Source organism: Oryctolagus cuniculus, chromosome 1 (assembly GCF_051225735.1).
Source record: "Oryctolagus cuniculus isolate XC-2025 breed Fujian yellow rabbit chromosome 1, ASM5122573v1, whole genome shotgun sequence".
In the NCBI taxonomy this organism is placed as follows: Eukaryota; Metazoa; Chordata; class Mammalia; order Lagomorpha; family Leporidae; genus Oryctolagus; species Oryctolagus cuniculus.
In genome coordinates, this window is record NC_142867.1 from 135131547 (window position 1) to 135158441 (window position 26895).

The 26895-nt window shown below is 46.3% G+C and overlaps 1 long non-coding RNA gene across 2 annotated transcripts; it reads left to right on the forward strand.

The window, feature by feature from the left end:
• Window positions 1-668: 668 nt before the first annotated feature.
• Window positions 669-26895, forward strand: LOC149128648 (uncharacterized). Of its 2 annotated transcripts, XR_016222623.1 has the most exons (5): window positions 669-806; window positions 7356-7486; window positions 22315-22434; window positions 23200-23323; window positions 26610-26895. It is a non-coding gene; the product is annotated as an uncharacterized LOC149128648 (long non-coding RNA). The 2 variants fall into 2 exon arrangements; XR_016222624.1 differs by lacking the exons at window positions 22315-22434; window positions 23200-23323; window positions 26610-26895 and adding an exon at window positions 15463-15841.

The window sequence follows — 26895 nt, forward strand, 5'->3', positions numbered from 1 at the left end:
TTCTACTACATTAGCCTGGCAGCAATTAGAGAGGAGAGGTTGCTCTGCAAATTGGCTCGGCGGACCGTGCAGTTCATCTTTTTATTGTGCAAAACAGAAAAAATGGCTTCTAATCAATCCACTTCAACTTTTAGTCTAAAAATTATTTACCATCCCATCAGTGGAAAGGACGGGAGAAATGTTCTCTTTGAATTAACAGAAGGGAAGCGGCATTTGTATCAATAAGCTGATTGCGATGATGGGCGCGCAGTCTTATGATGGCAGCAATAAGGAGACCGCGTCATTATCGAGGAGCCCTTGCCAAACTGATGAACGCTGTTAGGATAATTAATCTACATTTCAAGTATAATTGAATTCTTATGCACTGAGTCAGAAGCCTACCACTTCATGGCCGTACTGCTCTAAAGGGAAAAGTTTTCTTCCCAATAGAACATTAGTAACTTGGAACTTTTTGGTAAACTCTGCATTTGATTCATATTGGCTGATCAACCTCTCTGCTTTGTAACTGCCCTAGGATGCAATGTATGGGGTGCTTACATGGAAGTTTATTCCTGGCCAAGCACAGGTGAATAGAGAATTGATGTGAGGTATAGGGGAGTGGATGGATTCCTGCTTTGCCCATCAGCACCACAAGTGGATGAATGCATTCAACGCTAGAGAAAATGCCAGAATGGACCTGCGATAGTGCCCATCAGAACAGTAGATGCCTTTAAGCTGTGCCTTAACACAGCTGCAATGTGGCTTCAGTAGGAATAAAAAAACCTAGCACCAGTCGCCAGGGCTGCCCTGAAAGAGAGACAGAAAGGGTGAGTGGGTGTAGGGTGTGTGGTGGCAAGGGGGCCTGTGAGGGTCGGGCCTGTGTGCTGGGAGGTTGGCTGTTGCAGGCTGAGAAACTTGGCCTCACTGTGGAACAGAAATTCCACTGACAGCTCCACATCAAGGAAGTACAAAGGGGCTTCAAAAAAATCCTTGGAAAATGGAATTAAAAGGTACATTTATTTTGACGTAAAAAAATTGAAATCCATGCATAGTTTTCCCATAATATGCATTTTTCATGAATTTTTGAAGTCCCTTTTTATTGTTTGGCTTCTCAAAAACCAAAGGCTTTCCCATGCATTGGGCGTCCAAATTCTGAATGAAAGACCTTAGCAGAGAAGAACAAAAGTCTGTTGAAACCAAAATTTTTTAATGGGCTCTAATTCTTCTCAATGGCTAAGCCAAAATCATGGAAATCTAACATAAAAAATCAGTCCTTTTAAGGAGAAATCCCACCTTTTTTAGATGAGTGGTAATTACACAATAGTGATTACTGCAGACAATGTCACGTCTTGTTTGGTGTAGAAGTTTAAATTCTAGGCCCCTCATTGTATTTTATTGATTTATTTTTGTTAATTAATAAATTTTTTAAGGAATACAAATTTCATAACTACACTTTCAGGAATATAGTTATTCTTCCCACCATACCCACCCCTCCTCCTCCTCCCTCTCCCCTTCCCAGTCCCATTCTCAATTAAGATTAATTTTCGGCTGGTGCCGTGGCTCACTAGGCTAATCCTCTGCCTTGTGGCGTTGGCACACCGGGTTCTAGTCCCGGTCGGGGCACCGGATTCTGTCCTGGTTGCCCCTCTTCCAGGCCAGCTCTCTGCTGTGGCCAGGGAGTGCAGTGGAGGATGGCCCAAGTGTTTGGGCCCTGCACCCCATGGGAGACCAGGAGAAGCACCTGGCTCCTGCCTTCAGATCAGCGCGGTGCGCCGGCCTCAGCGTGCCGGCCACGCGGCCATTGGAGGGTGAACCAACGGCAAAGGAAGACCTTTCTCTCTGTCTCTCTCTCTCACTGTCCACTCTGCCTGTCAAAAAAAAAAAATTAAAAAAAAGATTCATTTTCAATTAACTTTGTACACAGAAGACCAACTTTATACTAAGTAAAGATTTCAACAATTTGCACACACACACACACACACACACAACCTGTTTGAGAACACGTTTTACAGTTCACTCTCATAATACAACTCATTGAGGACAGAGGTCCCTCATGGGAAGTTAATGCACAGAGACTCCTGTTGTTAATTTAACAATTAACACTCTTATGTATGGTGTCAGTGACCATCAGAGGCTCTTGACATGAGCTGCCTAGGTTATGGAAGCCTTTTGAATCCACAAACTCCGTCAGTATTTAGACAGGGCCATAAGCAGAGTGGAAGTTCTCTCCTCCCTTTAGAGAAAAGTACCTCCTTCTTTGATGGCCCCTTCTTTCCACTGGGGTTCCACTCACAGAGATCCTTCATGTAGAACATTTTTTGCCACAACAGTATCTTGGCTTTCCATGCCTGAAATTAGGTCCCTCATTTTAAAAGAAGTCCTTCAACCTTTGTGAAAAATAAATAGAACTCCACTGGAGAGGCACCCCTCCATGCTTCCCCAGTCCCTCTCGTGTCCCAAACAGGGGCTCCTCAGGTGTTGGCTCCCAGCTACAGAGTGAGAGGGAGGGGCAGCTGGCATTTGCTTTGCTTTGAGTGTGCTCTCCAAGACCTGTTTTCAATTCGCCTCTTATTACCAGGGCCACATGTGGTATTACCGCTCCAAGACAGCTTCCTGCCTTTTGCAAGTGAGGAGTGTTTGGCCAAAGCGGACATGGTCCTCTGGCGCACACAGGCTGCCAGCACCACAGCCTCTTGTTCCTTTAGTCCCCAACTCGGGGAGGGCTGCGTTAGAACACTGCAGGGCTAGCACTGGGGGAGAAGAGAGGAAGAACTCCACCCCACAGTGCTTTCTCTGGACTGGGGCTCTCCCTGTGGAAGGATGACTGCCTGGAGGGTTTTGACCTAGCACAGGGCCTCCGTGTTGGTTTCCAGACTTGCCCTCTCTTCAAGGGTTTGTTTCTATCATCTGGATTTAGTTCCAAGTTCCGATCTCTCAGGGTCTTACTTCTCTGATTGCAACGATGGGAAGGCTGGCTTAATGGAGGGCTTTCTTAGGTCCCTTCTAGCGCTGGGATTTGAAATAATTTTGCAAATGCCCGTCTCCCTCACACACCCCTGCCCCACCTCTGTATCCAGCACAGTCCAGAAAACAAAAGATGTGGATAATCAGGAGTGAAAGGCCACCCTATCCGGAGCACCATCGTACCGTGTTTTCCTACACATTTTCTTTGGAGCCTGTTGATACCCAGAGCTCACATTGTATTGCGTCTGAGTCGGGCCTGTCCGAAGATCTGGTTAGCTCTCCTCTCGTTAACCGTTTCACACACAGGCATCCCCCCAGGTCAGGGTGTGCTTGCTGTGCATCCCTGTGAACAAAACTGGTTTTTCCCTCAGAAGCAGCCATTCTCGTATCTTTGTTCAAATGCTTCGCTTGCTGAGAAGTGGGGGATTGTGGGCATTTTCATGAGAAACCGTGCAAAATGTAAAGCAGAGATGTTGTGCCGCTCATCTTCTAAGAGAGCAGGTGGGGAGGGAGCAGGTGGCCGCAGAGCACAGAAGGTGCACGGGCAGGGTTCTCCGTGACTTTCCCTGGCTCCCAGCAGGGGCTTTGCAACCCGAGGCCACTTTTTGGGAGCCCCTGGAAGTCCCTGCGACCTAGTTTTCGGGTTCTTAAGGAGGAGACGCCGCCCAAGGCGCTGTTTTGCCGTGCTTTCTGAGCCAGGTCTGCCTAGACGTGAATGCCAGGGTCCCTGGGCAGATCCCAGGGCCAGTGCTTTGCAGGGAGAGGGCCGAGAGGAGCTTCCGGGCTGCCCTCCACGGTGGAGAGGGACTACTTGCTTTTCTTCTTCTGTGAGACTGACAGTGAGGAGGAGGGGGAGGCAGGTGCCCCAGAGTCAGGCCAGAGCCTGCTGTGGGAGGTTTGCAATGCGCATTCCCAGGTCCAAGGGTTGGGTTTTGGGGGTGGGGCGGGAGGAGTGGGCTCAGCTGGATTGCTGCAGCCACTACCCACAAAAAGCAAACCCCAAATCCCCACATGAAGTATCTGAATGACATGTCGTAGGAAGTTAGGTTTTTAATAATCTGGTAATGTTTTCCAAGTTTCACGATGACGGGATTTGTGCGATTTTTTTTTTTTTAAACCCAGCATTGAACTTAATAGAAGCACTGCGATTCTTTTTCTTCGGAGTTAGTTTTACTTTTGGGAAAATATCCTCTTTCCCAGCTGGTAGGAAATTTCTCTGTGTGAGATCAAGCTGAACGCCGAGGAAGGGGAATCCTGGTGTATTTAAAGTGGTACCACAGTGTGGATGCCGTAATATTTGGTATTTAGGTGTTTATAGCCGTCCTCCCTTAATTATATCCCATATGTAATAATATACCCTTCTTTCCTTTTCTGATCTTTGTCACCAATCCCATGTTATGTGACATTGATAGATCCACCCCTGCTTTAAAAAATAGCACGCATGTCTGTAGGTGGAGTACTTACATATGAAGTGAATATGGAAAGAGGTTAGACATTTCAAATCTAACAAATAATAGAATAGTATTACATCATTCTATCATATGCTTGCAACCAAGTAACATCTTAGTATGTGTATATGTATTTGTTTTTGTGTATATAAACAAGCATGTGCACCTAAATAAGCACACATAGAAAAACACGAATAAATCCTCTTAGAATTCTAGAATATCTCAACTAACCGAGCACCAAAAAGGAAACCTGTTGAAGTGAAATGGACACTATGAGAAACGGTGACTTGATCAGCCCTTGTCCTGACTGTCGAGGAACCTTAATACTTTATCCTTTTTAGTATTTTTTTTGTTCTACTTAATACTATTGGTTGAACTCTTTAATTAACACACAATTATTCTTAGGTGTTTAAATTTTAACTGAAAAGAGATCCCTGTTAAATATAAGAGTGGGAATAAGAGAGGGAGGAGATGTACTGTTTGGCACATGCTCAATCGGACTTGACCCAAATGGTAGAGTTAGAAACGTGCCAGGGGATTCCAATTCAATCTCATCAAGGTGGCATGTACCAATGCCATCTCAATGCCTAATCAAGGTGATCAGTTTCAGTTCATAATTGATCATAATGATAGGATTAAGAGTCAAAGGGATCACATAAACAAGACTAGTGTCTGCAAATACTAGCTGATAGAATCAAAAAGGGAGAGAATGATCCAACATGGGAAGTGAGATACACAGCAGACCCATAGAATGGCAGATGTCCTAACAGCACTCTGGCCTCAGAATCAGCCCTTAAGGCATTTGGATCCTGCTAAAAAGCCCATGAGAGTATTTCAGGCATGGAAAGCCAAGACACTGTGGCAAAAACAAAACAAAACAAAACACATAAATGAAAGATCTCTGTGAGTGAGATCCCAGTGGAAAGAAGGGGCCATCAAAGAAGGAGGTACCTTTCTCTGAAGGGAGGAGAGAACTTCCACTTTGACTATGGCCATGTCTAAATAAGATTGGAGTTAGCGAACTCAAGAGGCTTACACAGCCTTGGCAACTCATGACAAGAGCCTCGGATGATTATTGATGCCATAAACAAGAGTGTCAATTGTTAAATCAACAGCAAGAGTCACTGTGCACTTACTCCCCATGTAGGATCTCTGTCCTTAATGTGTTGTATTATGTGAATTAACGGTAAAAATAGTCTTCAAACAGTACTTTACACTTTTTGTTTCTGTGTGCAAACTGTTGAAATCTTTACTTAGTATATACTAAATTGATCTTCTGTATATAAAGATAATTGAAAATGAATCTTGATATGAATGGGATAGGAGAGGGAGTGGGAAATGAGATGGTTGTGGGTGGGAGGGAGGTTATGGGGGGAAAAGCCACTATAATCCAAAAGCTGTACTTTGGAAATTTATATTTATTAAATAAAAGTTTAAAAAAATAAAAAATTAAAAAATTAAAAAAAGAATTCTTGAATATCAGGGCCAACTAGTCCTTTGTACCTAGGATGTGCCCAAATTCACTCACCTGCCAGATGAGCCGATTTTACAAAGAAATTTTATTTACTTTTTTTTAAGATTTTATTTATTTATTTGAAGAACAGAGTTACAGAGAGAGAGAGAGAGAGAGGGAGAGACAGGGAGAGAGGTCTTCCATCTGCTGTTTTACTCTTCCAAATGGCCTCAACGGCTGGAGTTGAGTCAGTCTGATGTCAGGAGCTTCTTCTGGGTTTCCTGCGCGGGTCCAGGGGCCCAAGCGCTTGAGCCATTTTCTACTGCTTTCTCAGGCCACAGCAGAGAGCTGGATGGGAAAACAAACCATGAGGACACAAACCCGTGCCCATATGGGATGTAGGCAGAGGCTTAGCTCACTATGTCACAGCGCCGGCTCCTCTTTGTCTACATTTTTTTTTTTTTTTTTTTGACAGGCAGAGTTAGACAGTGAGAGAGAGAGACAGAGAGAAAGGTCTTCCTTCCGCTGGTTCATCCTCCAAATGGCCGCTACGGCCGGCGCACCACACTGATCTGAAGCCAGGAGCCGGGTGCTTCCTCCTGGCCTCCCATGCAGGTGCAGGGCCCAAGCACTTGGGCCATCATGCACTGCCTTCCTGGGCCACAGCAGAGAGCTGGACTGTAAGAGGAGCAACTGGGACTAGAACCCAGCACCCCAGCCGGGACTAGAACCCCGGGGTGCCGGCGCCGCAGGTGGAGAATTAGCCTAGAGAGCCACGGCGCCGGCCCCTCTTTGTCTACTTTTAAAGAAGTAATACAAATCTGTTCTTTCTGCAGTGGGTGTTTTTAAAGAATTTTATAACATGCCAGCAGTATAGAATGTTTAGGCAACTTCGACACATGCTTTCTAAGCATTTAGAACTAATTTGAACTTCCACATTTTGTTTTCCAAAGAAATATATACACACATCTCTTAGCATTTGCTTTCAGAGTTAACCAAGCAGGTGCAAGTGAGTTCTGTTGTTTCAGGGTTATTTTCTTCCGGTTCTTTTCTCCACAGTATGGGGGCGGGGGGGACTGTGGCGTTGGGCAGGCAGCAGGCTCTTTGTAATGATCTCTGAGTTATTTTAGAATGCATGGACCCTGTGATGGGGATCTTGGGAAGGGGCTGTTTGATGAGGAGAAGTCCACAGTGGGTGGAAAGCTTGTCTGAGATGGTTTCTCATTCCTTGGCAATTTCTGAGCACACACCGATGTCCATTTCTGCATTAGACTCTGGGGAACCACAGAGAGCTCTTTCAAGAAGGGCCCCTGTAAATGCACGCACTCGGCGTGTCTCTGGGTTATTTATAAAGATACAGTGATGCTGAGGTTTACACACACGGGAAGGGTAAAGATGAGCCCTCAAATTTCCTAAATATGATTACGCTTCCAAATATCGACCAGGGCTTTTCTTTTACTATTCTATGCCGCTGGGCAAAGCTGTGCTGTTAACCCCTCTTTCCCATGCAGCTCCTGTAACCGGCTATCAACATTAATAAGAAAAGTCACAGCACAGCTTGGCAGGACCTGTTCTGTTCCAGATCCAAGGCTAAATGGTTTTCATGCGTTATTTCATTTAGCACTACCAACAACACCCGGAGGTAGGTATTTTTTGTTTGTTTCTTTATTTACAGATGAGCAGATTAAGGCTCAGAGAATTAAGAGGAATTAAGGGGAATTAAGAGGCGCAAGATCACATAATGAGAAACAGGATTGGGAATCACACTGAAGCCTGTTTTCAGAACCAAGTTCTTAATCTGTGAAATCGCTTGATTTCAGAGAATTTTGTTTTCATTCACCTGGATGAAACAGAGGAATACATTAAAATTTTAAAAAGTTCAATTAAAAATTTTTAATTGAATTTTTTTATTTTGTTAATTTGAAAGGCAAGGAGGGATGGGGGAGACCCCCCAATCGCCCACCCCCCATCCACTGGTTCACTCTCCAAACGACCGGCAGCCGGGGCTGGGCCAGGCTGAATCCAGGAATCAGTTCAGGTCTCCCAGCGCGGGGCGGGGACCCAAGTACTGGAACCTCGTCTGCTGCCTCCGAAGTATGCGTTAGCAGGAAGCTGGCTGGGACGAGAAGCTGGCGCTCACCCCCAGGCCCTGTGATCTGGGATGCAGGCGTCTTCACCGCGTGGTCAAACGCCTGGCCAGCGCGTGGTTTTTAACTGCGCGTAAATAAACTCATGGCAGCCTCGCAGCCGCGTTCCGGCGGAAGGCCGTCGCTGTCCCTACTTCACCCAGGAGGAAGGCGGAGCGCAGGGGTTCAGCGGAGCTGGGGTTTGGGACCAGGGATTCTGGCCCCAGGCTTGGGCTCTTCAACCCTGTATCCAGCTGTCTTTCCCAGTAGGTATGGCATGGCATTGACTGCCCTTTGGATCATGTGACAGAAGCGACAGCACAAACATGGAGTTCTTGAGCGTTGCTCCTCCATGGGGGTTTTTCTTTGAGATGATTCCTTCTGACCAGTAACAGACGGGTGTCTGTGGAGACGTGGCTGGCAGGCATCTGCCTGCTTTCTGACGACTGGCTTTGCACTCAGGATCAGCTGGGAGCTTGTTGGAAAGGCAAGTTCTCGGGCCCCACCCCAAGCCAGTGGGCCAGACTCTCAGCCTGGGGCCCAGCAAGAGGTTCAGGTGACCTCTGCAGGTGGTACTGATGCCTGCTGAGAAGGCTTCTGGGACCAGCTGGTAAAGCTGCCGCCTGCAGTGCCGGCATCCCATATGGGCTCCGGTTCCAGTCCTGGCTGCTCCACTTCCGATCCAGCTCTCTGCTGTGGCCTGGGAAAGCAGTAGAAGATGGCCCAAGTCCTTGGGCCCCTGCACCTGTGTGGGAGACCCAGAAGAAGCTCCTGGCTCCTGACTTCAGATTGGCGCAGCTCTGGCCATTGTGGCCATCTGGGGAGTGAACCAGCGGATGGAAAACCTCTCTCCTTCTCTCTCTCTCTCCTCTCTCTCTCTCTGTAATTCTGACTTTCAAATAAGTAAATGAATCTTAAAAAAAAAAAAAGAAAAGAAAATGGGATTGAAAGATACATTCCTTTTAGTGCAAAAATGTTTGAACTCTATGCATACACAGGATCTTCAATAAGTTCATGGAAAACTGTGTGTTATAAAAAAATGCGGTTTTCCATGAACTTTCTGAAATTCTTGGTATGCATGGATTTTAGCTTTCTTTCTTTTTTTCTTTTGGTACCAAAATAAATATATCTTGTAATCCCATTCTCTACTGACTGTTTGGAGCACTCTTGTACATGTAAAAGGAATCTAGGTACAGGAGGTGTTCCAGATCATAGAGGAAAAACACCCACCTTATACCAAGTGATGGGTTAGGTCAGATCAGGGAAGACTTCCTGGAGGAGTGAGTGAGATGGGTAAAAATACACAGTAGGAAAGCTTACCAGACTGTAAGGGCAGCTGAGCCGGGAAATGCCATGTGAAAGGTGGTGCTTCCCAGCTACCAGCAAGCGATGGCTCTTTGGTACCAGGCAAGGTCTGGGAGGCGCCATCCGCAAGCAGACAGCCTCTCCAGCAGGAGGCAGCGCTCAGCTGTGGCCGCTGAGGGGAGGGGCTCGGGATTCTGCCAGGGGGCAATCCCGTGGTACCCGGGCTGGTGCACTCTGGTTTAGGGGCACCTTAGTCCTTCACAATAAGCAGTGACAAGGGAGAGACTGACCGTGTGGTTGGGAGAGCTGGCAGCTGTGTTAAGGTGAGAGCATTTGCCAGTTTAAATGAACTCAAAAAAAATTTTTTTTTAAGCCGGTATTTCCTACAGAGAGTTGTAAGCGACCTGGCCTCCCTTCGGGGAGGTGAAGTGCTGGCAAAACTTTCCCCTTGCTCCTGTGGGTGTGGCGGGGGAAGAGGTTTTCCTGTCACCTTGGGTGTAGAGTGGAAGCTGTGTTGTTGCAATCAGAAGGTGAGAATCTGATTGAGCGGCTGCCAGAAATCATTGTTTGCATGAATGGAGACGGCTCCACAATTCATTTTCTTCTTCATGGGAGGAGAAATGTCAAACTCTGCACCACTGAAACACCTCTAATTAAACTCATTTGGGCTTTAATTTTAAGAACCACACTTTCTGGGAAATAGAACTGGTACAGTTTAAATATAAATCTCATCTGAAGGTTATTTCAAAAGCACCATGAAGCTCCCACCCTTTTCCCTATATACGTCTCTTTTCTTAGAATCAGAACTTTCAGCCAGTTAACACGGGGACTAAAATGTTTAATGCACCTGCTAACACAGCCTCCATTTGACTCCAGAAGAAATGGCAACGCCTGGGCCTTATTTTACAAAACTGAACAGGGAGAGAAGCGGCCCCAGACGCTGTGATTTTTATATTGGAAAGGTAGAAACTGTCAAAGGGCAAAATTCTAACAATGGAAAGCCCTTACTTGGCTTTACTTTGGAGTCTCGCATCAGGCAACATTTCATTCCCTAAAATAGGATGAGGGTTCTGATGGGCTGAGCTGCAGTTGGTTTTATAGGCGGGGAAGGGCTGAAAACAAGCAGAAACAACAGAAAGTGGATTGGTCATTTCAAAGTTACTTTCCTTGTTAGGTGGGGACCAGGAGACCGAACAATAGAAAAGTAGCTCACTGGTTAATACTGGCTCACGTCAGGTCGCTTTTGGTGAGGATTAAAGGCTTAAAGGGCGTAAGGATTAAAGTGGGGGGAATGTCTTCATCACGCCCTCCTCTTGTTTGGGAAATTTGGCTCTCCTTCTCCTGACTTCTCGGAAGGTCAGATAACAACTTAAGTTTTGACTCGGTGACATGGAACATGGGTGACTACATTTTGCTTTTTATTCAGGTTGGTTGGGCCCAGTGCAGGAGCCCAGTCCGTAACAATGACTTCCTCTAATTTTTATTTGATGAACCAAACAAAAAACCCAAGTACTGGAAGAAAAAAAGAAGAAAAAGAAAGAAAGAAAAGACTAGATCTGGAAATGCAGAGAGTTGGAGATGCAATGTTGCTTGGAATAGCCAAGAACTGTTTGTTTTGGACTTGAGAGTTAGCATTTATGGGGGGAGACGTGACAGAAATGAGCAGCACAGATTTGCAAGATCCTTATGCTATGCATGAGAATTTATTTCTGAGGGCTGGGGTTATGGTGCAGAGGGTTAAGCCTCCTGTTGCGATGCCGGCATCCCATAGTGGAATGACTGAGTGCCTGCTGCTCTCTGCTTCCCATGCGGCTTCCTGATAATGTGCCTGGGAGGGCAGCGGAAGATGGTCCAAGTGCTTGGATCCCTGCCATCCATGTGGGAGACCTGGATGGAGTTCCAATCTCCTAGCTTGGGCTTGGTCCAGATCTGGCTGTTGGAGGCATTTGAGGAATGAACCAGCAGGTGGAAGATCTTCTCTCTCCCTCTCTATGTCAAGCAAACAAACAAATAAACAGATAAATAAATTTTTAAAAAGATTTATTTATTTATTTGAAAGTCAGAGTTACAGAGAGAGGAGAGGCAGAGAGAGAGGGAGAGAGAGAGAGAGAGAGAGAGAGAGGTCTTCCATCCGATGGTTCACTCTCCAGATGGCTGCAACGGCCGGAGCTGCGCCAATCTGAAGCCAGGAGCCAGGAGCTTCTTCGGGGTCTCCCATGTGGGTGCCTTGGGCCCTTGCACCTGCATGGGAGAAGCTCCTGGCTCCTGGCTTCAGATTGGCGCAGCTCTGACTGGTGTGGTCATTTGGGGAGTGAACCATAGGATGGAAGACCTCCCTCCCTCTCTCTCTCTATTTCTCTCTCTCTGCTTCTCCTTCTCTCTCTGTGCAACTCTGATTCCAAAACCCTTTAAAAGGTTGAAAGTAAGACAGAGGAGGCTGTGAACAAATTTTCCTTGGAATGTTCATCAGGTAACCCTGGCATTAAACCATGAGAGTGCCAAGTATTGATTTTTGAAGTAAATTTTAAATAACCTTGAAATACTTTTTAGATTTACAGACAAGTTGTGAAGATTATGGATTCTCCAATGTCCTTTACCTGCCTTTTCTAACTTACACTAAAACTTACACTGTTGTCATGGTACTTTTTTTTTTTTTTTTTTAAAGATTTGTTTGTTTGAAAGGCAGAGTTACAGAGAGGCAGAGGCAGAGAGAGAGGTCTTCCATATCTGTTGGTTCACTCCAGTGGCTGCAGGTGCCCCTGTCTGAAGCCAGGAGCCTGGAGCTTCTTCTGGGTCTCCCACGCGGGTGCAGGGACCCAAGGACTTGGGCCATCTTCTACTGCTTTCCCAGGTGTATTAGCAGGGAGCTGGATCGGAAGTGGAACAGCTGGGACTTGAACCAGTGCCCATATGCCATGAGGGCACTGCAGGCAGAGACTTAACCTTCTACTCCATGGTGCCAACCCTATTTAGCCAATTCTTAATTTTAACTACTAAAATGTCTAAGACTGAGTAGCCATATCACAGTGAAGCGATTTATCATTGTTATTTAGGAGTTCTCCATTTAAAGAAGTCCATTCTCCATTCTCCAGTCCTTAGCTATTCTGACCGTGCCTAGCATTCATTGTTCTAGCTTGGTTTCCTGGCTTTCAAAAGCATTGCGATACTGAGAATTTATGCCCACGTTCCCAAGCGTCAGGAAGGCCCCCTTTCTCAGTTCTGAGCCCTCTCCTAGGGACCTCCAGAGGGCTAGTCATGGACCTCGAGTCCTTTTCTCACCCCACATCACCTTGTCCCTGAGCCTCTTACACGTATAAAACTAAGCGTACATGGTGTTAGGTCTGACTCCATCGGATGGACGTGTTCCTCATGGGAAGTTTGAGGCTGCTTGAATTACAGCTGCATCAGTAGAGTCAGGGAGTGGGTGGCAGAGGCTGGAGGGAGGGAAGACTCCACTCTGCCCGTCTTCCCTGCCCACTGTAGATCCACTGTCACTGGTGAGTTTAATATCCTTTGTTAGGTTCAGACAAGTAAGCCCAAACCAAATCCAGCCAATGGCAAGAGCCCACTGCTGGTTATGGGGGTTGAATAAATTATTACTATGATTATTATTCTTGTCACTTCTGTATAGATGGAGATATCCGACTCCTGTAGTACCCCTTGTTTGTTCCATTGCTTTTACAGGTCGATCTGAGTCTTTCCCCATTAGTTCAACTTCAGGAGCTCCTGTAGAGCCGGCTGTAACTCGTTTTGGGCTGTGCTGTGCATGCCAGACAGGGGCTTGGGGAAATGGAGACAATGGGCCGAGCATTGGTCCCAGGGGCCCTGGAACTTGTTTTTTTGACCAGTCCCTGATGTCAGCCAGCGGTGTGGTCATTTGCTGCCTGCTCAGAAGGTAGAGGAAGGCACGCACAGCTGCCAGACCCCTGGACCAGACGGTGCCTGCCTTCCTAGCAAGCTAATTACCCAGGCTGAGGCAGAGGCCCCCTTTTCCCTCTGAGTGACTTATTGCCTCCAGAAAGTATTATGTCCCTGGTATCCTCAGTGACTCACGGCTTGTCGGCACCATATAAAACATTATTTCTTCTGTCCACCCTGACACAGCGCGTGTGCTCTTGCCTACAATTCATAGTTTTACTGTACACACATGTAGTACCACCGATTGCCAATTCTTACACACAGTCTCAGACTAAAAGTGTGCAAGATGGTGAGATCCACCTGGATCTACATATATTAGCATTTATTTATTTGAAAGAAAGAGAGAGAGAGAGAACGATCTTTTATCTGATGATTCAGTTCTCCAAATCCAAGTAGCCAAGGGCTGAACCAGGCTGAAGTCAGGAGTTAGGAACTCCAGGACTCCATGAGCCACCATCAGCTGTCTATCAGAAGGAAGCTGGAGGAAATGGAGGTGAGACTTGAGCCCAAACTCTCCAATATGGGAGTGTGGGTGTCCCAAGCAATGTCTTAACCCACTGTATCCCCTTGTAATATGTTTTAAAGTCAGGTAGTGTAGCATCTCCTGCTTTGTTCTTTTTGCTCAAGATTGCTCAGGCTATTTGGGGTCTTTTTTGGTTCCATACAGATTTTAATAGTTGAATATTTTTTTAAAATTTATTTTATTTATTTGAAAGGCATAGTGATGGGGGTAAAGGGAGGAGGAGGAGGAGGAGGAGAGAGAGAGAGAGTGAGCTATCTTCTATCAGCTGGTTTGCTCCCCAAATGGCCGCAATGGTCAGGGCTGGATCAGGCGGAAGCCAGGAGCCTGGAACTCCATCCAGGTCTCCCACATGGGTGACAGGGGCCAGACTACCTGGGCCCTTGCTTTCCCAAATGCATTAGCAGGAAGTTGGACCAGAAGTGGAACAGCCAGGACTCACAACTGCACTCCTATATGGAATGCCATCATTACAAGTGGTGGCTTAACCTGCCGTGCCGCAAAACTAGCCCCAGGAGTGTTTTTCTAGTCCTAGGAAAATTGTCATTGATACCTTGATAGGGATTATATGGGCTTTGTCACTTGCTTTGGGTAGTGTGGACATATTGATGATATTGATTCTTCCGATCTGTGAACACGGCATGTCTTTCCATAACTTTGTGTTTTCAATTTCTTCCATCAATGTTGGATAGTTTTCAACGTAGAAACCTTTCACCTCTTTGTTTAAATTTATTCCTAGGCGGTTTTCATTTTTATCTCTTTGTAGTTATTGGAAATTAGATTGCTTTCTTGATTTCTTTTTCGGATGATTCACATTGCTGTCTGACAACATTGCTAATTGTTGTGCTTTGACTTTGCATCCTGCTACTTTGATGAATTGGTTATTCTAATAGCTTTCAGAAAGCTATTTGTTGGAAAGGCAGGCAGACACACACACACACAGATGGACAGAGGGCTCCTAGCTGCTGGTTCACTTCCCAAATGCCTGCAACAGCTCGGTCTGGACTGGACTGAGGCTGAGAGGGATGCGAGTACCTTAACCAGTTGGCCAAGTCCCTAGTTCTGAGAGTCTTTTGGTGGAAGTTTTGGGGTTTTCTAATGCATAAGTTTATGCCATCTGCCAACAGTGACAATTTGACTTCCTCTTTTCCAGCGTGGATGTCCTGTATTCCTTTTGCCTAATTGCTCTGGCTAGAACTTCCAGTTCTATGTTGAATAAAAATGGAAACTCTTGTCTTGTTCCAGATCTTAGAGAAAGCCTTCAGTTTTTCCCATTCATTAGGATATTAGCTGTTGGCTTGTTACAAATGGCCTTTATTATGTTGAGGTACGTTCTCTCTGTAGCTAATTTGTCCAGTTTTTATCACGAAGATGTCAACCAATTTGATGTTGGAGGTTCTCTGCAGAGAAACATTTTTATCTATCTGTTATACAGTGGTTGAGTGTTTGGTTTTGTAGCCATGTCACCGGCATTCATATCCTTGCTGTGCTGCTTACCAGCTGTGAGACCCTGGGCAAGCTACTTATGCTCTCTCTGCCTCAGTCTTTGCATCTGTGGAATGGGGATTATCAAAGTGCATAATTCATGGAGTTGTTATGAGGGATGAAACAAGTTAAAATATGTAGAGTGCCTATTGTGCTTAATAGCACATAAGAATTCCTCAATAAATGTTAGCTATCTTCGCTATCAAGAAACACTACTTCCTGCTATGGACTGAATTGTATTCCTTTCAAATTCATGTCTTGAAGCCCTAACCCCTAGGACCTTGGAATGTGATTGCATTTGAAGATGGGGGCCTTCAAAGAGATTAAAATGAGCTGTTAGGTTGGGACCCTAATGCAATGGTGAGTGATGTGCTTATAAGAGATCCTGGGGCAGCTGCACACACAAGGACAAGCATGTGGGGAGGCAGGAGGAAGGCGGCCTCCGAAGAACCCACCCCTGCCAACACCTTGATCATTGGAAGTCTGTGAAGTTCCGGTCCTGTAGCCGCCCAGTCTCTCAGGTTTTGTTAGGGCAGCCTGAGCAGAAGAATGCATTCCCCAGAGAGAAGGAACCAGCTGGTGCTCAGAGAACCCCCTGCTGCTTTGCCATGATGAACATTGCCGTCACCAGCACTCAGAGAGTGGCACAGTGAGTTTTTATTAGGGAATCAGTTTCCCCTGTTGAGGTTATTCTTTTTGTATGCATTTGTGTTCTTAAAGTTGTACTTTGATTGCCTACTTGGTAATCCTTCCAAGATGCAAACATGACCATTACAATGCAAACTTTATCCCATATCCTCAAGAAGTTTCATAACTAACCCCCCCCCCCTTTTTTTTTTTGCTTTAAGACATCTGGCATACAATTTTGGGGAGTTAAATATTCCTATATCTATTTAATGAATTAACTTGACAGAAAGAAAGGGGGAGAGAGAGAGAGAGAGAGAGAGAGATTCTGTCTACTAGTTTACTCCCCAAATGCCTACAGCAGGCAGGGCTGAACTGGGCAGAAGCCAGGAGCCAGGAATGCGATCCAGGTTGCCCATGTCCATGGCAAGAGCCCAACTGCTTGAGCCTGCAGCCTCCCAGACTACATATTAGCAGGAAGCTGGAATCAGGAATCAGAGGCTGCTATGGAACCCAGCCACTCCAGGCCGAGGAGAGTGAGGTCCTTGCGGGTGGGGACTTCCCGCAGGGTCTCCAGGCAGCTCAGGGCACCACATGGCGAGTCAGGATGTCCAGCTTAGCTCTCTCCTGTTCTCACAAAGGCATGGCTGAGTGAAGGCCCCGTGTTATGGCCTCCTGCAATCTTAATCACCTCCCTGAAGTCCCACCTCCAAACGCCACAGTCAGATCAAGTTTCCACCCTCCTAATACCTTGCAGTGGGGATTAAATGGCTTTCTTGCTCTGCCAAATAACTAACTTTAATAAAAATAAGGACCACTTGGCTTTCCCTTCTTTCCCTTCCACCCCCAGATTTCAAGCCATCTCTCCTAACACAAAACAAACAATGAGTTTTGCTGGGGGACATTCGGAAGCCACAGTGTGGTTGTGTTGCCTGGCTGGTTAGCAGGGAAGAAGTAACGGCGCCTTGGCCTCCAGATAGCAGGCTGCTCTTGGCTTCACTGCAGGGATCGGGTCAGGCTCCTGTTCTTAAAGGGACCTCGGAGCAATTGGTACATTCGCCAGTGGAGAATCGTCGTCTGACACTTTTCCCGTTCCGTGAGCATCCCCGAACCATATTTCCGACAGACGACTCTATGTGGGAGGCCTGTTTACACTACCCAAACCTCTCCCATTGGGAGGAGCAAATGTTTTTGGCAGTGTAACCAGGAAAACAGACTGCCCTCCTTCCAAGAATAAAACAAGCCCTTTTATTTATTTTTTTATTTATTTATTTATTTTTTTTTTTTTGTCTCTTTGAGTTAGTAGCCCACTGGCTAAAGCTGGATCACCCATGCTTTGGGTGCCCTAGGAGGCGTTTACGCAGCTCTTCAGTGTGCGCATGTTAGACACAGCATGTGCTTTTCCAGTTTGGCACAGCTGCCACCACTCTCTTGTCTTACACACGACATGCAGGGTTCTGCTCACTGGTGTGACCTGCCTCCTGCCTGGCTCCTCCCTGTGCTTAACTTGCAACCCTTTTTAGTTTTTAATTTTTTTTTAAATTTATTTATTTGAAAGTCAGAGTTACACATCAGAGAAAGGAGAGGCGCAGAGAGAGAGAGAGAGAGAGAGAGAGAGGTCTTCCGTCCGATGGTTCACCCCTGAATTGGCCGCAGCAGCCGGAACTGTGCCAGTCCAAAGCCAGGAGCCAGGAGCTTCCTCCGGGTCTCCCACGTGGGTTCAGGGGCCCAAGGACTTGGGCATCTTCTACTGCTTTCCCAGGCCATCGCAGAGAGCTGGATTGGAAGTGGAGCAGCTGGGACTAGAACCGGCGCCTATATTGGATGCCGCTGCTTCAGGCCAGGGTGTTAACCTGCTGCGCCACAGCGCTGGCCCAAACTTGCAACCCTTATTAAATTGTTCGGTGGGCAGGAGTTTGGCCTAGTGGTTAAGACACCACACCAACATCTGAGTATTTGGGTTTGAGTAGCTGCTGACTCTAGGTTTCTGCTAATGTAGGCCTTAGGAGGCAGCAGATGATAGCTCAATTCACTGGGTTCTTGCCATCCATGTGGGTGACCTGGAATGAATTTCCAGCTACTGATGCTGGCCCTAGTCCAGCTCCAGGCATTGTAGGTATCTGGGGAGGGCAAAGTGGATAGGACTTCCTCTGTCTCTCTATATGCCCATCTCTCTGCCTCGCAAATAAATAAACAATATATGACAAATAATATATTTAAAGTATAGAGGATACTTAGAATTAGATGAGAATATGAGGACTATCTCAGTGGAAAAATGGGAAAAAATATAAACATTCGATTTGCAAAATTAAAAAATGCTAATGACTAGTGAAGAGATAAGAGAAGTAACACTTTTAATAAAAATACATATTTAAATAAAATAGATGATTGCAATGATCAGCAATCAAACAAGTGCTAATACCTAGTGTTAGGAGGGCATTGGCTGAATGTTCGGGCCTTGGTCTTGGAATTTTAAGTGTGCCAATTGATTGTTCTCCAAACCTGGCAATATAGATTGCAAACCCTGAAATACACATGAGTATACCCTTATAATTACAAGTCTAACTCAAGAAATTTATGCTGGACAAGAACACAAAAATAGATGATTCTATTTATCTTTGCTTTTATTATAATGCCAATAGCACAAAACAACCTAAAATACAAATCAGGGTCTTGGTTCTGTTACATCCAATATTCACATGTTGGAAAAGCTATAGCTAAAGGAAATCTATAGGAAAAAAAATAAAGAAAGGTAAATTTTTTATTTGCTTATCTTTTGTGAAGGAGTTCAAACTACAGAAGAATTGGCCTGTCAACCCCCTGCAAGGTTATCAAAGTTGCAGATAGTCTAACCACAGGGGGAAAGAGGGTACCTCAAAAAAATCGTGCCCCCCCAACTGCAATCACACAATGAGTTAAGCCATGGGTTGGGATGCCAGCACCCTATGTCAGTGCCTGGCTGCTCTGCTAATGTGCCTGGGAAGGTAGCAGAAGACAGCCCAGGACCTGGGCCCCTGCCACCCAAGTAGGAGACCAGAATAGAGTTCCTGGCTCCTGGCTTTGGCTTGGTCCAGACCTGATTGTTGCGGCCATTTGGGGAGTGAACCAGCCGATGGAAGATTCTCTCTCTCTCCCTTTTTTTCTGTCACACTGCCTTTCAAATAGATAAATAAATCTTAAAAACCAGATCAATTTATTTGAATGCAAAATATTTTGAAATCCATGCATAGGAGGGGATCTTCAAAAAGTTCATGGAAGATGTGTGTTATGAAAAAGCTATGCATGGGCTTGCACCGCGGCTCAATAGACTAATCCTCCACCTAGCGGCGCCGGCACACTGGGTTCTAGTCCCGGTCGGGGCACTGGATTCTGTCCCGGTTGCCCCTCTTCCAGGCCAGCTCTCTGCTGTGGCCCAGGAGTGCAGTGGAGGATGGCCCAAGTGCTTGGGCCCTGCACCCCATGGGAGACCAGGAAAAGCACCTGGCTCCTGGCTCCTGCCATTGGATCAGCGCGGTGCGCCGGCCGCAGCGTGCTGGCCACGGTGGCCAGTGGAGGGTGAACCAACGGCAAAAGGAAGACCTTTCTCTCTGTCTCTCTCTCTCACTATCCACTCTGCCTGTCAAAAAAAAAAAAAAAAAAAAAAAAAAAAAAAAAAAAAAAGCTATGCATGGATTTTAAAGCTTTTTTTTTTGCACCAAAATAAACATTGTTTAATTCCACTTTCCATGAACTTTTTGAAATACTCTCATAGTTCTTTCAAACAATTACTATGTCTGCAAGGTGCATCACATATTTGTGGATTTTCAACATTACAGTTATTATTGTTCAAAGTCAGCACACAGGAAAAGAATAGGCTTCATCTATTTTGGAGACTATTTCTATGGAGAGTGATTTTTATTTCTTTATTTCAGGAGATAAAGTGCTTTTGCCCTCCCTCACACTACCTCATAGTAGCAATGTGCCATTTGACTTTCTCGGACACTGAGAAACAAGACTGGAATAATACACACTGATTTTTTATTTGTAATTTTTTTCTTTTGTGTTACACACGACATGCAGGGTCCTGTTCACTGATGTGATCTGCCTGGCTCTTACCTGTGTGTACTTGCAATTCTTATTAAGTTGTTCCTTGGGCAACTCAAGATACCATATCAACATCTGAGTACTAGTGGTTAAGATACCACATCAACATCTGAGTACTTGGGTTTGAGTACCAGCTGTATTTCTATTTGCTTTTATTTTTTATTTTCCATCCAAGGATTACTGCTTATACAAAATTCTAACTATACAAGTAATATTCTTTGTTAATGCCTATATACAATACTGATATATATATATATATATATATATATATATATATATACACACACACACATATATATATTAGTGCCGGCATCCCATATGGGTGCTGGTCCAAGTTCCAGCTGCTCTGCTTCCAATTCAGCTCTCTACTAATGCACCTGGGAAAGCAGTAGAAGATGGCCCAAGTCCCCGGGCCCCTTTACCCACGTGGGAGACCCGGAAGAAGCTCCTGGCTTCTGGCTTCAGATCAGCCCAACTCTGGCCGTTGCAGCCATGTGGGGAGTGAATCAGTGGATGAAAGATCTCTCACACTTTCTCTTTCTGCCTCTGCCTCTCTGTAACTCTGCCTTTCAAATAAATTTTAAAAATATCTTAAATAAATAAATAAATATAAATTTAAAATGTGCAAGAAAGAACATTGAAACCATAAACTACCCAGAAGTATCATTTTGGTATATTTTCTTCCAGAAATTTTTGCTTAGTTTGAATTTATGGTTTGCTTTTTTTTCTTAGCAAATATATTACAGGTATATTCCACTGCTATTCTATTTTTTCATAACCCTTTATTTTTTAAAATTATTTATTTATTTGAAAGGCAGAGTTACAGAGAGGCAGAGAGAGAGAGAAAGAGATTGGTTCCCTCCCGAAATGGCTGCAATGGCTGGAGATACACCCATCCGAAGCCAGGAGCCAGGAGCTTCCTCCGCGTCTCCCACATGGGTGCAGGGGCCCAAGCACTTGGGCCATCCTCTACTGCTTTCCCAGGCCATAGCAGAGAGCTGGATCAGAAGTGGAGCGGCCGGGACTGGAACCAGCGCCTACATGAGATGTCAACACTGCAGAAGGCGGCTTTACCCACTGTGCCACAGTGCCGGACCCTCATAATCTTTTAAAGGCTACATGAAAGGGGCCAGTACTGTGGTGCAGTAGGTTAATTTTCCGCCTGCGGTGCCAGCATCCCATATGGGCGCCAGTTCTAGTCCCAGCTGCTCCTCTTCCAGTAAGCTCTCTGCTGTGGCCTGGGAAAGCAGTAGAAGATGGCCCAAGTCCTTGGGCCCCTGCACCCACATGGGAGACTGAGAAGAAGCACCTGGCTCCTGGCTTCGGATTGGTGCAGCTCTGGCCATTGCGGCCATCTGGGGAGTGAACTAACAGAAGGAAGACCTTGCTCTCTGCCTCTCCCTCTTTCTGTCTGTAACTATACCTCTCAAATAAATAAATAAAATCTTTTTTAAAAAAAAGGCTCTATGAAATTCTACCATATGGATATGACACCATTTATTTACCTATTATCGGACATTGAATTTATTTCCAGTTAGAGGTTATTAAATAATTTTAGTTCCTAATGTATATTCTTATTATAAAATTTTGGTCCATATTTTAGATTGCTTCCTTAGATTTTTAGGACTAAAATTTAAAAGTGGGGCATGTTTTAAGACTTTTTACTTCATATATATGTTGCCACATTGGTTTCTAAGGTTGAGACTGAAGTTTGGACTCTGAGGACTGTAACTGTTCCTCTTAGACCTTACTGTCAATGTTAACATGAGTTTGTTATTCTACCATCTTCATTAGCATGATTTTTTTTAAAGAGATTTGTTCCCTGGGTTCTAGTCCCGGTTGGGGAGCCAGATTCTGTCCCGGTTGCCCCTCTTCCAGGCCAGCTCTCTGCTGTGGCCCAGGAGTGCAGTGGAGGATGGCCCAGGTGCTTGGGCCCTGCACCCCATGGGAGACCAGGAAAAGCACCTGGCTCCTGGCTCCTGCCATCGGATCAGCGCCGTGCGCCGGCGTAGTGACCATTTAGGGGGTGAACCAACGGAAGGAAGACCTTTCTCTCTGTCTCTCTCTCTCACTAATTCTGCCTGTCAAAAAAAAAAAAAAAAAAAAAAAAAAGAGAGAGAGAGAGAGATTTGTTTATTCATTTGAAATGCAGAGCAACAGAGAGCAGGAGAGATCTTCCCTCCTGTGGTTCACTCCCCAGATGGCTTCTACAGCCAGGGCTGGGCCAGCTTGAAGCCAAGAACCTGAAACCCCATCCTGGTCTCCCACATGGGGAGCAGGGCCCGAGCACTTGGGCTATCACCCACCGCCTTCCCAGGCCCACCAGAGGGAACTGGGTAGGATCCGCGCTCCTATATGGGATGCTGGGCGTGGGTTAATGGCTATGCTAAAATACTGGCTCTGCTTCAGGGCTGTCCAGGCAGAGTTGAACTTCCAAAGGACTCATCCACTCTGCAGTGGAAAGTACCGCAAGATCCTTGGAATCTCTTACTTCACAAGTCCTTACCAGTCCTGGGCTGCTGCATCCAGGTCTGTACCCATTGCTAATCATGCCCTCCCCACCTCTTCACTGAAAGAGCCACCATAATCCAAACTTTGTTTACCATTTCAGTACATTCCAGACTAGCTACCTACTATCTCAGACACAACATAGACAGAGCTGGTGTTCTCCCCCATATCAGCAAGCAGAAAACTCAGCTTTTTTTTTTTTTTTTTAAGATTTATTTACTTATTTGAAAGGCAGAGAGAGAGAGAGAGGGAGAGACAGAGAAAGAGATCTTCCATTGCTGGTTCTCTCCCCAGATGATGGCAATGGCTGGAGCTGGGCCAGCAGAAGCTAGGGGCCAGGAGCTTGTTGTGGCTATCCTGCGTGGGTAGCAAGGGGCCCAAGGACTTAGGTCATTTTCCACTGCTTTCCCAGGAGCATGAGCAGAGAGCTGGATGGGCGGTGGAGCAGCTGGGACTAGAACTGGCGTCCATACGGGAGGCCGGTGCTGCACCTGCTGCTGCACCGCAGGCGCTGGCCCCCGACTTTGTCTTAGCCAGTCGTGTTGGTGACAGTATACATAATTTGCTCAACATAAAAGCCCATGCCATGAAATCAGGTTTGCCTCAACATACCAGTGGGGTGATACGGTCAAGCCAGCACCATAAATGGACACTTAGCCAGGTGACCAGGTGTGTTTCCAGTTTAAAGAAGGATTGGGGGAAACACCACACATCCTTTTAATCAGGAACTCTGTTATGCCTGTCGTCCTGGTTTAAGGTATTCACCGTGCTGCCTTTCACTCTCAGAAACGCCTCGACTCGGCGACTCCCAGGAGTTCTGTAGCTCAAGCAGGATCCATTCACCATCACCTTTCATGAAGGCCCTGCCAGTCCAGCCCTTCATAATGTTGCCACTCATGTTTTAGCATCAGTAAGTACAGTTCTCACCTATTAACTGCCTAAAATGGCAAGACCTGGGTTATAGGCTTTATATACATTTTTTTTAAAAAGATTTACTTATTTATTTGAAAGGCAGAGTTACAGAGAGGCAGAGGCAGAGAGAGAGAGAGAGAGAGAGAGAGATTGAGAGAGAGAGAGGTCTTCCATCCACTGGTTCATTCCCCAATGGCTGGAGCTGAACTGATCCAAAGTCAGGAGGCAGGAGATTCTTTGGGGTCTCCCACACAGGTGCAGGGGCCCAAGGACTTGAGCCATCTTCTGCTGCTTTCCCAGGCCATAGCAGAGAGCTGGATCAGAAGAGGAGCGGCTGGGACTCAAACTGGCACCCATATGGGATGCTGGCACTGCAGCCGGTGGCTTTACCTGCTATGCCACAGCACTGGCCCCTTTATATGCCTTTTTGATCTCTTGTAATTTTCACAACAGTTCACTTAGTAAAGACTATTTTTTAAAACTATGTATTTATTTATTTGAAAGGCAGAGTTAAAGAGAGAAAAAAAAAAAAAGAGAGAGAGAGAGAGGGAACGTGATCAAGCTACCTCCTAGTGGTTCACTCCCCAGATGGTCACAATGATGAGGGCTGGGCCTGGCCAAAGCCAGGAGCTAGGAACTCCATCCGGTCTCCCACAAGGGTGGCAGGAGCCCAAGAACTCGGGCCAACTTCTGCTGCTTTCCCAGGTGCATTAGCAGAGAGCTGGATGGGAAGTGGAGCAGCAGGGACTTGAGCCGGTGCTCATCTGGGATGCCAGTGTTGCAGCCGGCAGCTTAACCAGGGGTGTCACTAATGCTGGTCTTAGTACAGACTGCTTGGATGGGCATTTTGTAGACTCACTCAGAGTCAGAAACGCCAGGCATGGCACCCAGGAATCTGATTCTGAAAGGCCCTGGATGATTCCAACGCCTCTCTGTAGTTGGGCATTTGGGAACACTACTTGGTTGATATGGGCAAGGTGGAGATGAGACACAGACACGGATCTCAACTCATCCCGAATCTGTGATACCAACATCCCGCCCACGAGGGGCTGAGAGCTGATGGGGGCTCTTAGACATGTGCATAAACACTCTCCTACGAAATCAGCTGTTAAAGCCCAGCGCAGGTGCTTTGAGAGTTGCCATATTTGCCTGGAGATGGAAGGCAAGAAAGTCTGCTATTTGGGATGGAGAAGAGTTTATCTACTAATTTCTTGGTTTGAATTAAAAAAAAATATTTGTTTATTTGAGAGGCAGAATGAGAGAGAGAGAGAGACAGAGAGACAGAGACAGAGACAGAGACACAGAGAGAAAGCAACGCATGCACCCCTGCACTGGTTCACTCCCCAAATGCCTGCAATGGCCAGACTGGGCAGGGATTAGGGCTTTAATCTGGGTCTCGCGTGTGGGTGTCAGGAATCCACTCACTTGGATCATCACCTCTGCCTTCTTGGGTCTGCATTTGCAGGAAGCTGCAATCAGGAGCCGGAATTGAGAATCAAACCCAGGCGCTCTGGTATGGGATGTGGGCATCTTAATTCCTATCAGACCTGTAGCCTACATAAAAATCACAGAAAAAGGAAACCACTTTAGCATATTCAAGCCCAGATCCTCTTTGATTTGGATCTTTTCTTGTGGAGCAAGCCTTTCACATGTCCTTGGGAGGCAGGGATTCAAAAATTGAGTTCTAATGGAGCTGGGGTTAGCAGGATAGGAGAGAGTGGGTGCAATGAGTGAAATGTTTGTGTAGAGAGTAAGGGAGTATTTACCTATAGGAGCCCGATGTTTGTGCTCCTCCACAATTTACTCGGGGACTTGAAAGGAAAAACGTTGTCATGGCAACAGTGTAACAAACAAGGCCAAATTGCATACAGATGAATCACGACTTTATATGCAAGACAAAGCAGCAAATGTTCTCCTATTAGGGCTGGCTTTATTAAGCTTAAAAAGTACAGCAAACATTTTAATGAGTTTTTCTTTTCTTTTTTCTCATGAAAAAATAAGCGAGGGAAGCGTGCAGGACGGTCTAAGTGTGGATTCTATTTGTCAGCCATGCTTTCACCACAGTGGGTGTGGGTCTATTGCCTCGGCTGCACCTGTGGGATCCCAGCCTATTTGACAGGACAGGGGCTGAGATGGGCTGGGTTTTGGAGTAAGTAGTAGAAGACACACACACACACACACACACACACACACGACGATGCACATGGCAAGAAGCTAGCTTCTTGGAAGAGCCAGTACATGGGGCTGGTGTTGTGTTGCAGGGTTAAGTACCACCTGTAATGCCAGCATCCCATATAAGACTGGTTCAAGTCCTGGCTGCTCCACTTCTGATCCAGCTCTCTGCTAATGCACCTGGGAAGGCAGTGGAAGATGGCCGAAGTGCTTGGGCCCCTGCCACCCTATGGGAGACCCAAATGGAATTCCAGGGCTCCAGGTTTCAGCCTGACCCAGCCTTGCTGTTGCAGCCATTTGGGGATTGAACAAGCAGATGAAGATCTTTCTTCTCTTCCTGTCTCTCCCTCTCTCTGTCACCACTTGTGGTGCGAGGATCCCGTATCAGATCACTGGTTCAAGTCCCACCTGCTCCACTTCTGATCCAGCTCTCTGCTACTGTGCCTGGGAAGGCAGCAGATGACGCCTCAAGTTTGAGCCCCTGCCACATGGGAGACCTGGCTGCAGTTCCAGGCTCTTGGCTTCTGCCTGAGCCAGACCTGGCTGTTGCAGCCATCTGGGGAATGAATCAGCAGATGGAAGATCACTCTCTCTCTTTTGCTTTCAAATAAATAAATCTTTAAACTAACTAACTAACAACAACAAAAAGAACCAGACACATAAATCATCCCAATCAGGTGTCAGGCAGAGCATGCAATAACTATTCACTGATGGACTGAAGGCTCTTGGTTATAAATCTCTCTCGCATCTCAGGGAAGCCTGTTAGAAATGCAAACTTCCATGCCCTAGACTGGACCTGCTGAATCTAATTGCATCTAACAGGCTCCCCCGGGGTGGTCTGTCTGCACATTAAAGTTTGAGAAGCACTGCTGAAAGAGACAAGGCTGCCACCTTAGGGGTCACAATGCCCGAGTTTTAGCCCAGCTGCTGACTGTACCAGGCTGTGTAGCCCTTCCTGGACTTCAGGGAATAGGCTGGGGGTAGGGTCGGGTGTGGGGGCTTAGTGACATACAAGCTTCCCGCTGCTCAGCGGTGCTGCAGTTCTGCGTCTTGGTGGGTACGTGCTCTGCCCTTTCAGTGAGCTGAGAGGCATGGGTCCCTGTGTCTCCTAGGTCCTGCTCTCCTGCCTTACCCCTGGGAGCTGGGGTGAGCCCTGTGGGAGGACATGACATCGTTCCACGCACCTGCGTTCCTGGTAGCCCAGTGCAGAACCCTGCTCATGATGGCAGGACAAGCAACTGTGGGAGGTACATCCAGCCTGCGAGCACTGTCTCATAACAAAACCCTTGTCCTGAGAAGGCTTTAGGAGAGCAGCTGGCTTAGCCTGCGGGCCCTGACTGCCCTCTGCAAGTCACACGATTGCAAGCAAAGGCATCAAAAACTCAATGGAAAATAAAA